We start from the raw sequence: 16,072 nt of genomic DNA, 5'->3' as shown, positions 1-16,072 counted from the left end.
ATACGGGGTTCGACGCGGATGAGAACCCGCGCTTTCGAGACACGCCAGGGACGGTCTGATGGACGGGCCTTGGTTAGTCGGACCGTCTCTCGGGCAAGGGTATCATTAGGCCAGGCCCCGGCTGTAATGACTTAATACCGCGCGACTGCACGAGGTGTATCTTAAACTCGAAATTAGAAGCGCCGGGTCGGTCCAACGGGCCGCAGGCGATCGACGATTCAAAGGCGGTTCTCGTTCGTCGGGGCTCGTTAGTCCTCGTCGACGTCTTTTCCCTGCTTGTAGGAGGCGTCCGCGTGCCTGGCGTGTATGGATTTTTTAATTACTCAATACAGCCGATCGCCGATCGCGTCGGTTGATCTAATAATTGACGATTTATTGCCGGGTCGATCTTGATCAGCCAGCACCTCGAATGTACAATTTTCCTCATCTGAAACTACTTGCTATGAATTTTAGTCCCCGGCACAAGCCTGCCTTTATTATATCGTCGTCCTGCAGCTCTTCATAGACGCTTGATCTATCGACTAATTACCATCAACCGCAGCCCTCGATCAAGCAGGTGTTTCACCCCACACCTCTGCCCACTGGCACTAGTAATCACGATCCAGTTCATTTCCATTTTTGGCTCTCATCTGTTTTTTTCTCACTACGGGGTATAATTACTCACTCTCGACCATTCCGGCCGCGTGATGCACACACGAGCTTTCACCGAAGCTCCGCACCAAGTCTGTACAAGATTCGATGGGCCGAAGTTTTCCCGGAAAATTTCCTGCTCACAGCTGCAGCGACTCAGCCTCGAACTTCTCGTCGGTATGATTCGTGCTTTTCAATTCCTCTAGCATGCAGCTGAAGACAAGAACGGGCTGATGATGAGTTCATCAAGACGTCTGGGAGCCGGGCTGCGATTAAAGTAATTGCTCCATATAATACACACACCGCCGGTTCTGTCCACCGCACACTATTCGTCGCGAGTTTGAGCTTGAGCATGAGGAGGTGCAGGTAGTGGCTGGAAGCTGGTTCAGAGACTTGTGTAACCCGTGAAACACGTCGTTTATGCGGAAACTGCAGTAATCACTGTCGCCATCTGCCACGTGTGTGTATGCACACCGTTCGAGACGTGGCGGGATGAGGGAGCTCTTTAATTACAACGCCGTCAGGCTTTTCCAGCACCGAACGTAGAGCCAGAGAGTGGCGTCATCCAAGTTTCCCCAAAGTTACCACATGAAGACTCGACTGCTCCGTAGAATTACACCGAGTCGTCGTCAAAGGCGGAATCAATCCCGAGAATACGAACCACCGGTTCACTTGCGCACACTGGCAGACCGAAATGACCGGTTGTCTGAAGAAAGAATGAAAGAAAGAAAAATAACGAAGTAAAGAAAAGGAGATTATAACGCGACAAGGATCGTTGCTTTCCATCAACACTGCACGAAGCAATTGTCTCTCCGTGGAATAAGTCAATTAGGTCGTTGGCAGCTGCGCCGCATTTTCTAACTCGAGTTAGTCGCTTCGCTTTCTTCGTTTTTTGCCTCGTGGTCCTGCCACTCCATCCGCCTCTGGAGCTCTCGGTAATGGACCCGGCTTATTCCTATCCGCATTAATGTTACCAGCTATAACGAACATCCAGTATTATACCTTCGAAGATCAGTAGACACATCTCATACGTGAGTATCAGATTGTTGACTTTCTTTGACAAATTGATAAAAGATTCAACATGCCTTTGCGAAAGATTGTCTCAGAACATCTCATGTGGCCTCAGGTGCTCGACGACCGCGATACCGGCTTTGCGTCTTCCGTGAATTTGCCTGACACCGTGAAGTGGATAGGATAGGCATCCATGGTGAACCTACGTCACGGGATAGAGCGGTATAAAACATCGTGGAATTTGCCCTTGGTGTTTTAGGATCGGAAGAAGATGAGGGAGTACGATGTAAAGGTGGTCGTTAGGCTCGACAAACGAGTCCTCGAGTGTAGTTCGGAGAGGTGTAGGTATTCTATTACATCGAAGGTTACGACACCTCCGATATCCCTTTTCTTCTCTCCCTCATCTTCTTTCACTTCTTTTTATGCCAGAGTGATAATAGGCTTAGGATTCGCCTGGAGGATTGGCCATTTGGTGAAATCGAGACTAGCTAGCTGAGTTCTAAGCGTTAGTGGGATCGGCGATTCGTTTGACAAAAAATTGAAAGAGATGAAGTATAATCTCTGGCGCAAATTACACTCATTAGCACTTTCTTTAATGCAGCTCAGAGAGCTCCGAGCTCCAAGAAACCTCGAGTTGCACTCGAGTGTTTGAATTTTAATATATCTCTTACGTAGACACGGTACGGCTCGCAGCAGTGTCTCGCTTCTTTTACTTCATCCATCCACCTCCCCGCAACCAACCACGACGGAATAGAATTTCCAGTTCCTTTTGACGAAAACCTTTTTGCACCGCGGGCGAGTTGCGTAATGTATTTAAACGACGAGGGACCGAGTCTTGGAATTCTGATAATAACATCAGCCCTCCACCATGGCGTCGTTAGCGCCAACCTTGCAGCCCGTACTTATAATTACTTATCCCACGCTTTGACGCAATTACCAGCGTCGAATACACCGCTCTTTCCCTTACCGTCCCGATCATCCGCGCACCGCGTCTAGTTAGATCACAGTTGGTAGAAATTTACAGTTTACGGTTTACATCTCGCCTCTAACTCCCTTTCAAAACCGCAATTCGAGACACTGAGAACACTCAACTCTGTGCAACAAAGACTGACTCTCTCTATCTTTCTCTCCTTCTCGATGCAGTTGAGGTACATCAATTCCGGATTGTATCCTTTGGGGAGTTGTTACACAAATCCGTTCTCCGCGAGTCAAACGATCTAGAACGGAACTCTGTTTTGTGAAATAAAAAAAAAAATCATCAGACAACCCCCAAAACAATCTTAATAAACAGTAGTATAACAACGAGAAGGAACAGAACCATAGACCTGGACTTATATGGCAGCTCGTTAGGTGTTATTGAGCCAATCTAACACTCCGGATCCAAAGGACGAGTCGGTTGTTGGCCGAAGCATTTGTCAGACTGCTAACTGGGTCTGCAGAAGGTTGTTCGACTTTCGCGATTTTCGATTCCACGCCACTCCATACGTACCTGCATCGTTGGTTCTTGGCCTTGTTTATCACACCTCTAGGTCTTTTAGTTTCGGTACTGATCTTACCTTCTATTGGCGGAGTTGTTAAAAGGTCCGTCCGGATTGTCAGTGTTGATCTCAAAGCGGTTCAAACCCAAACCGCGACATTGTTCCACCAATTTACAGACCTAGATACCCAAATACAGATTTTGATCAGTCGATACAGCGAATATGGGAAGTAATTGGCGTATCTAAATTCCAAATATACAAGCTTGCGGTTTTGTCAGCAAATTGCCTGGCCTTAATTGCATGGCAAAATTTTCGCTTCGCCGAAATTCAGGTCCAGGATTTCGACCAGCGGTTGATCAGTGTGCAGTCTGACTGGTGTTCAACAAGTCTCATAGAGACGTCTCGGCGATAATTACTTTATTACTCACGGCCAATTTACAGAATGGAAAAAGGGACCGACAAAGACAAGGAAGGAAAAGAAAGAAAGGAAGCCGGCCACCCTAGAGCGTATTTTTTATCGTTCTGACCAAATTAGCCGTGTCGTTTGCCTGCTTCAAGACTATATGGCAAAGGATGAACCACGGCTGCCGGCGAGGTGGCTTATCTTCATTTTTTTTTTTTCAAAGCAAAAACTGAAAGGAAAAGAAAAAAAATGTACACCAAATTTTTTTCCCTCACTTTTTGTTACCCCTCCGAGGCTTATACTCTCGTGCTCATCGGACGAATGATAATTCGGTAAAGGGACAAAGGACTCACATTGTACGGTGGCCGCGTGGTCCAAAGAACCGACACGAGATCGGTGAATGTGAGGGCGAGGAAAGGTAGGAAAGTTAAAAAAAAAAGAACGATCCAAAAGTGAGGAGCAGAAGGCGGCACAATTTTGTTGCTTCATTTTTTTTAGCAGGTGAAGCCATCAATTTTCTTGATCTTATAATACTGTCATAATTATAATACACACACAGGCATACCTCAATCGCTATATAACCGCACGGTGCCGGATTTTCGAACCGGTTGAACAAAACGGTCGGTAAAGTCTTTTTAAAGTCTTTGGAGAAAGGTGGTGGTGGTGATTTCTGTCATGATGAGCAGAAAAAAAAAATCCGGAAAGTACTGAAAAACCTCGATAAAGAAAGCTAGGCCTTTTCATGATGTCTCGAAATTCCACAGGCGAACTAAGGTCACCTTTCGTCACACGAGATCTTTCAACACACGCCTTACACACACTTTGCTTCGTGGTATTTAAGGAGAAGGGGGAAGGGTGCGGGTTATTAAACAAGGGAGAAATCGAGCAGAAAATAGGAAATAATGTGACAGGACTGGAGTTCCCGGAGGTAGGGGAAATTTGAAACTAGCGAAGTGGCAAAAAGGACAAAGCAGTGAAAAGGAACGAGTTCGGGGGAGGGAGAGAAGGAGAGATGGAAAAGCGTGTTCTTCAGAAAATTGACGCAACTCTTTTGGAGTTCCGAAATGATCAAGTTCTGCAACCTTCTTGTGAGAAAAAACGGACCACGGTTCTAAACTCGGGATTTCTGAATGGTTAGAAAAACTTCAGTGGGAACTTTAAGTATACAGATTAGGGCGTTGACGAATTTTTGGCCCTCCCTCCCCTCCTTTCAAACCTACGTCAAATAATTCAAAAACAATTGCCTAATTTTTTTAGATTTTTACCTCAACTCTAAGATAGTCCGCATTGCGATCAAAGTATCTTACGGAAATAACGTAGGGAAAACTTTTTTTCTCAGTATATGTTTTATTGTAAAAGTAATAACGTTCCAGAAGACCTGTAACTGCAAGGTTTTAGTGTTAGTATCTGAAAAAAAATTCACATCGTCATACTAGGCTAAATAAATAAAAGTCAGATTTCGAGGGTGTCCAGATTGACTGGTGTGATGTGAATTTTTTCCAAATAATAGCACTAAAAGCCACTAAAACCTTGCAGTTACAGATGTTTTGGAACATTATTACTTTTAGAGTAAAATATATATTGAGAAATAAAGTTTTTCCCGTGTTGTTTCCATAAAAAATTTCGAACACAAAGCGGACTATCTTAGAGCTGAGGTAATAATCTGAAAAAATGAGGCAGTTTGAGTTGATTTAGGGGTGGGGCGGTAAAAATTTGTCAACACCCTAAATGAGGACCACCCTAATACGCATAGTAAAATAAATTACATCCTCCAAACCCGAGGCAGATTTCCGGACTGCAATTCATCGGGCAGTTGATAGCTTCTTGTTTCCAGAGCATGGCTGTCCAAAACGGAATATCGTTAAAAAATCTCTGGTTAACAAGGGGGGAGAACGTTAGTCGAGTTTCTGTTGTCAGAAAGCCTGACCACTTACACCCCTTAGATTTTTATCGGGTTTCGGGCCGTTCTATTGTCTCTGGTTATTTTTGAGAGCCACGTAGCAACCGTCCGAGAGATGGAACCGCGATTGTGATGATGTACGAAGCTTATTACAACACGGCCGTGTCGGGCCCGAAAAGACTGCAGTCCCAGCGGTTTGAACCAAACCTGGGAGTTCTGACGGGAGCAGGTGCTGCCCAAGAAAGGGGAACAAGGAGGGGCGGTCCTCTGATAGAGTCATTACAAGGCAGGTGAGTTTGGGCCCGTTCCCTCCCGGCATCCCGCGGGCCTTGCGGAGCGATCATTTTCACCGCATACCGCACGCCTGGCCCGCGCCTCAAATGAACGGGTTCGAATAAATACAAGCGCGGCCTGGAAGCGAGAGACGGTAAGCTTTGCTTTGTAAGTGAAATGAAATCTGTACCATTAAACCCGTTCCTTTTGAAACGCGTGGTGTGTTTTTGCACCGAGTACCGCTCACTTTTCTTTTTTCTTTTTCTCTCTTCTTTTTCTCCCTTTCATTCCTTTTCTCAGATATCTTCTTTTTTCCACGAATGTAATCCGAGGACGAGACGGGCGCGGATTTAGCTCCTGAAAATAAACCGAAATTCATCTCCCTTGGCGGAACGGGCGAGGACTCCTCGCAATTCATTAATAATTTTAATATCAGCCACTGCGAAGCTGCAGCAGCAGTCGAGAAAACCGGGCGAACCGGCGACCCTTGAGCTCCGGTTCTTCTGTCTCAACTTAATCAACTCTTTGTTTGAGATTCAGCCGTGATTATCTTCCCCTCATTAATTTCACCAACTTTCGCCTCGCCTCGACTCTCTTCTGCCCCACAACTCGACTCCTTCTCCACCCTCCGCGTCTTCGACTTTGGAGTAGAAACTTGCCGACTGTTTCGACGATTTCTATAGAGAAATTGCACCGGCGACTACCGTCCTCCAACTCTACGGGTAAAAAGAGCTGTTTTTTCCAATTCCCTGCCATTTATCCGAGAGCAGCAGCCTGCAGTTGACTGGGATCACGGGTAAACTGTTGCATATACGTATAAGACCCGGAGCTGTCGACTCGAGCAATTTATCAGCACCGTGCGGCTCGAATTCATCATCCGATGCGAACTGGCTCACTCGGAGAAGAAGTGGGGATGAATAAAAAACAAAGGTTAAAACACACATTGTGTTATTCTGCCTCTTCGGATTGTGCAAACTGTAAGCGAATCTCGAAATTGCCGTAGCTACGCGGAGTATAATGAAGAGTGCGGATGTGCAGGGGATAATTTTAATCCGCTGGAATATCGGAGCGTGAAACGTAGTCGAGAGCAATGGAAAGAACGAAAGTCACGAGTGGGCTGCTCGGCGCTCGATCGAATAACGTTGTTTGAAAGAAATAATTAGATTCCGTGCGTTGAGTCTTGTAGTGGTGCTTTCCGCGTCGCTTGGATTGGCTTCGTTTCATTCCCGGTTTTGCCGCAATTAGCCTCATCCGTGCAGGGTAGTCGGGGCTTGAAAATCGGGGTATACATACCGAGACCGGGAAGATCTCGTAAATAAAACGACAGAAATAGATAGTCGAGCGAAGAGGAGAAGGGGCGATAAACAGGGCCGAGGGCATGAGGGCGACGGATTCCGAGGTCGAGCGGGTCTGTCAGGGGCAATTATCATATCTGGTGAGTTCAAAGGGAGCGAGGAGCCGGGCGCTATGAGAATAAAACTAGAGAACGGGGGGAGTGATAAATGCTGATGCTGCAGGACTCTGCAATCGCCTTCGCAGCGAGCTTTCCGTATTTGAGCTGGCATTAGATCAAAGAATCCGGGCTACTCCGGACTCGCCTCTGCGAACATCAAATGAACGAATTTTTCAATTGTTCAACTCGAGAAAGCAGCCGGACTATGAACGATGAAGCATTTTTTATGCTGGCAGGTCGACTGGAAACCTTGATTCCCTCTACCATTACCGGCCTTATCTTATCGCGGCAGGGCGTCGACACTCTGCTCCGAGAATCGGGAAATCCAAATCGAGCCAAGACAGAGGAGCGGAATGCTGTTCCTATCTGCAACACGTCATGCTTTCACCTTCAATTTACAACCAACTCTGCATTCATGTTCAGAAGAAAGTTTTCAATCTGTACAACCGAAGACCGGAAACTTCGTACAATTTGTATGCTCGAAAAGTCGTTTTAATTCAGGTGTCATCGACTGGTCATAGCGTTTTTGGTCAAAGAATCTACTAGTTCGTTTTTTGTTTTTGTTTTTTTACAACAGTCAAAGTTGGCTCAGACTCAATATCCTTTTGAAGCGACCCTGTTCTAAGCCCAAGTGTAAAAGTATTGAGGTTCGGATCTCTGTGAGCCAGAAGCGAGAGGACCATCGCTGCGTGAAATGGAACTTCTAGCGCAGGTGTCAAAGGAGCGGGAGTGCTGTCAGTCACTCGGGGTATCAGAGGGGAAAAAAGAAAAAAAAAAAAAGATACCTGCATGGATTACGGGCCGTGAGGTGATGCGGATAGCGAATTTTTCCTTCCATCCATAAAATAAAGCCAGCGGGGTTGCAGGGGAGGTGGCACGTGGTTGAGAGCCTGAGAGTATTCGAGAGTTTTGACAACCTGCCACAGCCCATCGAAGATCCTTCACACCCCCTTTTCACACAAGTCCTGGTATGCTGCAGGATCCTTTCGCCTCCCAGAGACCGGAGTTCAGGCCAAAACTCAGCTGGGTAGGCGGCGACGCCTTCCAAAGTGGCGCAAAGTGCTTTAGAAACAATGATTGTCAGGGACAAGCTTTTTGGCGGAGTGCGGGGTGCTGGATATGGATCAACCAGGCCACGGAGCGGCGAATCTTCGCATCTTACGGCCGAATCAATACGGCTGCGGTGCATCCGTGGGCTCGTTTTGGGATCCTCTTCCTCGTCACCGGGAACGAGGATTCGACTCGCGTACCTTACATCCCGGGAAACGTACGAGGTGGAAAATCTTTCAGACGATTAACCAAAAAGGACCTAGACACTCCGCTGACGGAGTGTCTACCATCGCACCGGGTGAACACCGTCGGCGACACCGTCGGCTGAGCTCCAAGGGCTTTAGGATTCTCCGGAGGAAATTGAAAAATCCAGTGAAAAGCCCGATCGGGCTCACCGCGCTGCCCCGGGCGGTGGTGGTGTTGGTGTCTGCGCGGCGTGGCTCGCCCGGAGTATTTAATTTAACTTTTTCCTCGCCGCGGCCCCGCCGAATTCTCCATCTTTTTTATCTCTCAACTCGCTTCAGCCACATTTCCAATTTCCCCAAACCATCACCGAGACCAGGGTAGGTTCTCTTTGCCGGCTGTCCCGCATCACGATCGGCTAAGTTCCGCTCGAGGAAGACGACCCGGACAGAGGAACTGAGAATTCGAGACTCGATCCGTTATCGATATCCCTTTTCCGTGGAATGGACTCCATTCCACCCTCAAAAGATGTTCCAGATATGACGTTGGGCTCCAGACGGAGTTCGCGATTCTTTCAGCAACGTGTTTCTCTGGCTTGCATCGCGTGCTTCGAATCTGCGCGGCAATGACAATGAAGAACCAATTCCACCTTCCGAGTACCGCGACACTGTTCCTTTCAGAGATGCCCATCAGACGCCCGATTCTCCGTTTTTACGACTGCACTCGATCCGCTCGTTCTTAGAAACCTCGCGGGGATCAAGACATTCCCTAGTTCTACCTGCCCGTACTGATCCGCCCTTCAATTACTTCTACCTGATACTTGTTCGAAGCTTCGATACTGTCCGTCCGACTACCACGACGGCCAACTCGATACACGGTGAAGCGGCCTCTAAGTATGATTACAGGGCCCACGGCTCCGGACCGAACACTCCGCAGTGACTATCATCTCTCCTAGCTCTTGTACTTAGACTACACCTACATGTTACGAGTGGATACCTTGTTCAGTCGTCTGCTGCTCCTGCTCCACTCATTGCGACCCGAAATCCAGCGCGCTGAATCAATAACTTCACCGCAATCCCGCCGGCCAGGAAGATCGTTGTGTTATACTGACGTCTTCACATCGTTACAGGAACCGATCGTGTCTGCTCAGCATTGCTCTGAAAAAAAAAAAGAAAACTACTTCAGTTCCATGTAGGAAAAGTCCACAGCAAAAGAACTTGCTGATGCTGAAATCGTACGTTTAGATAAAACCACATAATTGCGAGTTATACTGACATTTCGAACGGTACAATCAATTAAGCTTCATAGCAATCGAGTTGCTTTGTTAAAATTCGTTCTTCTGGGCGGAAGTTGAATTTTTTCAATTTACGTCTGCTCGTTTATGTTAGAATGATTCTGACCACTAATTTCTGAACGAGTGACTACCCAAGTACCAAAATGCTCTTGGGCCGTTTCACAGGCTCTGCAGGAGTGGATTGATAGTGGAAACAACATTCCCTTCAATATTATTCACTCCTGATGGAGCTCCGAGCTCTGATTCAGCGGAAGAGTGGTTCTACCGTCGGAGCGTTGATACTTTGAAAAGATATGGGTTGTATATCGAATGGGAGGAGAAGGTACACTGCAAGAGGCACAACCGCGGTGTTTCCAGCTCATCGAAGATTCATGCCTCGGTATTCGTTCGAATATGTAATCCTACCCACACAACGAAATATAACCAGCATTTTTCCCTGTAACCTGTCCGCCGAGTAATTACATACAACCAACGCCAGGCGGGCGAACATATGTAAAACAAACATATCCAGCAACGGTTTAAGTACGGGTTTCCGTCTCGAAGACCCAGCTCAGCTTCGTCTCCCTTTCTCTCTATCTCTTTTTCGCCTCTGTGACCTGCAGCCGGCTCTGAGTTAATGAAGATCGCCTATCGGCTTTTTCTCATGCCCGCGAGTTTGGAGGTTCGATTTTTTATCGTCAAACGCCTCTTGTCACCCCTTTGAGCCAGGCTAGGTGCGTGAGCGGCTCACAAGGAAGATATCCCGGGTCGATCTCTGCAATTTGATTTCTTTTGCCATATGTTATAGTAGACTAAAAACTAAGTGACACGTATTTTTTTTCATCTGATATTAAACACTTCAAGGGATTAAACCACCCTCCAAAGTCAGGCCTGTCAAAGAGCGATTTGCCAGTTTCACCAACAAAAACATTATATTTATTAACTAGTCCAATTGAAAAAGTTTTCTCATAACGATATAAAAAATGTACTTAATTTCAGTTAAAAAAATAACTGCCCCAATCGCCCCTTGATATACCTTACTGTGGAAGGTGGTTTCACCCCCCTAAAAGTGTTGATTTGCAGATAAAAGAAATACGTGTCGCTCAGTCTTCTATAACATATTATAAAAGAAATCAAATCGAAGAGATCGGCCGTTGCGTATTAATATATACATATATACATATACATATATATACACATAAGAAATTGGCCGAGGTATTTGGCCGGGCTCTTAATCAATGGGAATTCAAGATGCATCGCAGTCCATATCTCATTGCCGCACAGGTTTTATCCAGGTTCGAAGAATCCCGGGCTTGCTCGACGTGTCGAGATTTTGAAAATGACGTATCGGGGTCGCCCAAAGCCGGGACGAGATCAAGATGATAGATGGAGTCTCCGTACGTAGCCCTGCAACTGTGTGAAGCCATGTGCTCCCGGATCCCAAGCTCACCCCGTTGGGTATACCTCGTATAAAGTATACGCGGCTATACGCAGGAGCTCCAAATCTGTCCCCCCACTCAGAGGTCCTTCCCATTTTCAAGATGCAGAAAACCAGGGGCCGTGAAACGAACAACTTGGTCATAAAAATCCACCGAACTAGAGACCAGTTGATGGTTGGGGTTATGGACAGAACCGTGCAGTACTTCAACATCTTGGTTTAAAAAAAACATATTGCATATGAACCTCAAGCTGATGGTAGACCGTAAACATTTTCATGGTCCATTTTGGTCCAGAATGCCGATTTGGCTCAGAAAACTGTTCCGTTATCTACGGCTCTGCGAACTAGCTGCTCTATCCGGTAACCCTAACTAGTCGGAATGAGCCTGATAGTAACCGCGAGTCTGCATACCGGGAAACCGAGCCGGGGGCTTCTGCTCGACTTTACGTGATCCACATCCTGGGCGGCGTGGCAAACATGCCCACGGTTACATGCTTATTGTATATATTTAGATGAAAGCTTGAAGGGAGAGAGCCACGCATCGGAAACTGGCTGACGGAATCAAACGACGCGTCAGTTTAATGTTACCCTAGTGGTAATGCAAGCGGTTACATTTGCCGTTTGACAGGATACAATGGATGGTTTCTACTCGAGTAAGAGACTACGAGCAAATTGAGCCACCACCCCTGTCTCCAGTCGCGGAGTAAAACGATTTTCAACTCTGTTTGAACTGCATGCTTTAGATAAGTAGCCGAAGAAAAAGTAGGACGGTGGTAAAGAAATGATATTATAGTAGTATGAACAAAAAACAAAATACATTGAATCTACCAGCAAGCTACCAGATATATTTTTCACATCTGGTTTGAAGTATGATTATTATTATTATTTTTGTTATTTCTCGTTCTCATTCTGCTTCTCCATTGAAACCCCAGATTTTTTAAGAATTTCAGTGAATTGTGCAGCAGTTGTTTCAAAGATGTATAATAATTTCTTTGCAAAGAAGTGAGAAGATCCACGTGCCTTGCGTGCATATAACCCCAAGTACTGCAATAATTCGTCAATAAATCGCAATTCGTATCTCGGCAGGAAAGATCGGATTCCCGAAAACGTTGGAGTTTACATATAAATAGTTCCCTCGTGCAATATAGGACTGGCATAAAGCCACGTTGCGTTATGCATCGATATAGCAGGTACGTTTATCCGCTGGAGGAGACATAACCGTTGCCACAAATCAATATAACCGCAAACATGGTATGTATTTACAAAGGTGCAGTGCATATTCACTGCTCATTCCGAAGCCCGAATGAGAGAAGGACTGAAACGGACAGAGAAAGAGACAGAGAAAGAGAGAGAGAGAAAATAATGAGGATTGAATTCTAAAATTGCAGCCTTTCAAAATTCATGAGTACGATTTATACGTATTGTATTCAACGGCGTTCCTCAAATGATGGGGAGGGAGGATGGAAGGGCAAGGGCGTGCCGGGCTTTCACCGTCGTACCAGATTAATTACACGCTGTTACGTCAGCCGGTGTTTGTCTCGTGTAAATAAACACACGCCTCGACGCACCTATCGCCGGCTACAAGGTGGAGGACCCCGGTCTCCCAGTCCCGAGGCCGAGATTACCATTCAATAGAAACGGATCCAAAGGACTCCTCGGGGCCGTTATACGGCAAATGACATACCATATTACATCCAGAGCCTCGGACCGGCTTTTCAAGCACGACGTCGAGGGAAAATACGTTGCGTTATTTCTGTCAGGTTCCGTTTGTCAGTGAACGCTTCAGCTGTGACAGTAAAATTCCGGACGATGAAAAATTCGTGGAACGCACCTCATCGGCACCTCATTCATGTCCATGATCTGGCACCGCGATGAAAGAAGTATTACAGGGCCCGTATCATCATTCAAGTATGAATAACCTCGTGACAATAATTAGCTGGCCTCTACCGTGGAGAACGTAGAGAGCGCACCAATGTCCCGGCACAAATGACCCAGAGGGTCAGTAGATTATCGTGGAAAGCAAACGAGGGGGCGTGTATCGGGTTTTCATTGAACAAGCTCCTCCGGAACCTATCTCTTCGGTTAAAAGTGGTTCGGACGTAGATTCGATCGGCGGTCCGTCGGGGTGTCGGCCTACTGCTGGACGTGTGGTGCCTCTTACGAGCGCGTAGACGGCTAACAGGGTTTATCCGGAGCACTGATCAGTCGTTAGCACGTCGACGGCGATGCAGTTGCTCGTGCCATGGACCGGGAGTCGAGTGTCAAAAGGGTCGCCGGTACAGAGCGGTCAGAGACTTGTGGCGAGATAGCAGAGCAGCCTACAGTGGACGAAGCTCATGCCATGCAGCTGCAGTTCGCTATAGGGACTTATATTCAAATGGCGGAGACTAGCGGGGTGGAATGAAAAGAGGTAGATTTTAACGTTCGGCTGCACCCTCAGACCGAGATGTTTTTCAAACGAGACATGCCGGTTGTGTGATGTATAGTGATGATGTGGCGGCCATTAGAGAACACCCTCGTTCGAACCAACGCAGAAGCTCCTTTCTCTACCTCCTTACCGGCAGACATGCAACTCAGCGCTTTGCACTCTTGCAAGAAGTGTTGAACCGAGAAATATATCGAGGATTCCGGGTGGAAATAGGAGAACGGCGAAAAACTCCAATGCGAACTGAACGATTACTCCTCTTACGAACTAAACGAGCTGCTCGGCTTTCCTCGAGGGGTGAAGATGTTACAAGAATACCATAGAACTTTACCGCCTTGCTTACAATCTACAGAGGTCATGCAGAATTTGTTGTTATTCTGTTCCGTCGAATGGCTATCCAAGCGGATGCTGCAGCTATAATGGTCTGAAAAAAAAACGATCAGTTTTTGAATATTAATCCCCCCTCACGTCGACTCTCTCCATCTCTCTCTCTCTCTCTTATTCTCCCTGGAATGTAACTCTTGAAAATCCTTGCCAACGCGACGATGGAGAGATACAACACGTGGGAAATACACCGAGTAGGACGACCACGAATACGTAAATCATCCACGCTTTTGAAATTTCACTTTCCATAACAAGTGGAAACCCTTAGCGTTATCAGAAGCCAAAATCTTGTCCCGAAATTTGGCGTTATCTAAGATCATGGACATCGCTATGACATATTCATCGTTCGTCGCGTCATATATTCCTTGAACTGTCCAGAGCATGGAAAATAAAATGTGGAATAAAAAGTATGGCAGTGGAATAGCGAAAGTCAATACTGGAAGGCAATCGCCGCTTTGTGAAAAGGGTGAAAATCTTGGCTTCGTGTATAACGGGGATGTATAGGTATATCCTGGAAGCAAGATTGGCGGAATGTTTGGCGAGCACTCGTTCTCCAGAGCTGCATTATCCAACCGTTGAATTTTGGATGCAGAAAAGTTTAGAGCGGAGGTGACGGGGGTCATCATAGCTCGCGCAATAGTCGGGTAGTTCGACTGGAAGAGCCAATCGTATACCGTGAGTAAGAAGAGAGGCGGGAGCGGAAGTTCTTTCGCCGGTCGAATGACGGGGCTGAATATTTATCAAGCGCACGTCCCTCGCTCCTTTTTGTACTCAGACTCTCTTCTGCACGGGCATAGACGACGCCGTCGACGTCGACGTCAACGCGGTATCGCGCACCTAGCATAAAACATCCCATTATCTATCGTGAAAGCCTCTTCCCGTCTCTTCTCCCGGGACGCCATAACAGTAGCCCCTCTTCGCTGAATGAAACTATACAAACTACGGGTACCAGACGAGGCGAAATGGGGTGAGATACACGAGCCCATTCTTTTCCGGTTGCTTCCTGCGCCTGAGTTACCTTCCAGTCAGTCTCCTACTACACCCTGAGTCGAGGAAAAGGGAGAGGTGCGAAGAAGATGGGAGAGATTGATTAAACGGTTCGAGACTTTGGCGTTTTCCTTTTACCGCTCAACAGCCACCCGCCAACACTGCCACTGACTCGTCTCCAGCCCTTCCACCATTTTCACCCCTCCTCCTTTACCCCCTAAAGTCGGTGGTCTTGTAATCACTGTTGTCACAGGTGGGCTGCATCGGACCTCCCGTTAAGCGACCTTTAATTACGGAAGCTCATATAGTCGCCAGCTTCTCATGTCCTGCTGCTTAATGGCCTCAGCATGGCACTTTGGTCGGTGTCTTTCCCCAAATCGAGCAGAAAACGGGCGTCGTTTCGTCCTCGGAGATCATAATTGAATTGCTCGTTCACGGCTTGACTGCTGTTTCCTTCCTCTTTGAACCATTTCGTGTTCAACATTATTCTAAGTAAAGTGAGACGTCAATTTTTTAACTCAACTCCGTGACTACAGTTTTTCGAAAACGCTAAGTCGACAGGGCTTCACCTTTGAGTCAGCTTTCGGATGACCTTGACCTCAGGTTTCACGTCCAACCACAACGCGAGATCAAGGATTAGCTTCTATTTATCAAGGAAAGCGTCGGGTTAATCCAGACCGAACCCAACAGCCGGAGGTTTCCGATCCAATGATCTGGGCGGGTTCGGCCCTGGGGAAAACGGCAACACTTAGGCGCAATTTCAACGTATCGAATGATACCGAAAGCACAAGGATGGTTAATCAGCGATAATTGCCATGCGTTTCAACGGCAAATTCTTCCAACAGCTTGCCAGATTAAACGCAATCGTATAGTGACACCCAATTTAGATGACGTATCAGAGGAAACGTCGATTTTATTTCCTCGCTGCTAATAAGTGAATCGCCCTAACGACGAGTTTTGTTCAAAACTCCGTCGCACGTGAGTATCGGATGGTAATCCAGTTAACCGGCTTAGGGAGTTGGCTAATTGTCGGCGGATCGTAATCCGGGACTCTATCAGAGGCAGACAAGCATCATACCTCTCCTAGTATCAGCGCTGGAATCCGAGCATCGATATCTTCTCTGAATCGGATTTTCATCTTTCGGTAGGTACCAATTGGACCTACGGATAGTTTCGCGGATCGC

At 46.9% G+C, this 16,072-nt stretch overlaps 1 protein-coding gene across 1 annotated transcript in view; it reads right to left on the bottom strand.

The window, feature by feature from the left end:
* The window catches only part of LOC124216702 (uncharacterized), a 53,331-nt gene that overhangs the window by 26,342 nt on the left and 10,917 nt on the right, over window positions 1-16,072 (bottom strand). Inside the window, exon 2 of the mRNA XM_046621548.1 lies at window positions 9,378-9,538. The gene's annotated coding sequence lies outside the window, so the exon portion shown is untranslated. The remainder of the gene's footprint in view (window positions 1-9,377; window positions 9,539-16,072) is intronic.

The sequence above is a fragment of the Neodiprion pinetum genome, chromosome 4 (assembly GCF_021155775.2).
Source record: "Neodiprion pinetum isolate iyNeoPine1 chromosome 4, iyNeoPine1.2, whole genome shotgun sequence".
Taxonomy (NCBI): domain Eukaryota; kingdom Metazoa; phylum Arthropoda; class Insecta; order Hymenoptera; family Diprionidae; genus Neodiprion; species Neodiprion pinetum.
Note: the sequence above shows the minus strand (reverse complement) of the source record. Positions and strands in the feature narration are given on the sequence as shown.